The sequence below is a fragment of the Scleropages formosus genome, chromosome 3, assembly GCF_900964775.1.
Source record: "Scleropages formosus chromosome 3, fSclFor1.1, whole genome shotgun sequence".
Taxonomy (NCBI): Eukaryota; Metazoa; Chordata; class Actinopteri; order Osteoglossiformes; family Osteoglossidae; genus Scleropages; species Scleropages formosus.
Window position 1 is genome coordinate 29411992 of NC_041808.1, and position 804 is coordinate 29412795.

Here is an 804-nt window from a genome sequence, read left to right on the forward strand (position 1 = left end):
CATCACGAAAGAGTATCACTCCGCATACCGCTTTCTAAGTACGGTTTGTACTGAATGTCTATCGCCAGCTCACCAGCATAAAGTCGAAAAAATCGTGTCGAACCATCGTAAACCAGGGACCACCTGTACATAGGAAGAGTACAGACAAAGAAATTATGGACAGTTACTCTCACCCTCTGAATATTACCCTGGCTAAACATTCAACAACAAGCTTGTCCGATTGTACTGTTCCAAGGACTTCTACCTGAAGGAATTTCTACCAATGTTTATAAAATTATATAATTTTAGAACAACATTTAGAAAAACATTAAACAAAAGCAGTGTTTTTGGGAAGTTACCATAGGGGAATCCACTGCTCTCCATAAAACATTGCTGCTTGTCTCAAATTTCCTAAACAAAATCGGGAGATTCCACAGTACTACTAAAACAATGTTCTGTAGACACACACACACCGGGTAGGCTCCGGTTCCCCGTGTTCTGTAGACATACAAGACAAAAGCTTAACTTTTTTAGTAATTGTACACAGTATTATGTTTGGTGAATACAAAACACTCACTTCATATAATGCACATTTACACAATTCAGTAAGTGTAAATGTAAATTATATTGTGCTGAAATCATGGGTTGATAATTACATTATATACAGATCTGGTGGCAGAGGCAAGGGAACATGGATGGCGGGCTCACATGAGAACGGTTAAGGTAGGTGTAAGAGGTTTTGAGGCTATATCAGCTACAGCATTGTTGGAGCTCGATATTAGAGTCCGCTCGTTAAAGGTGGCGGCGAAGGAGCTGTCTGAGGCA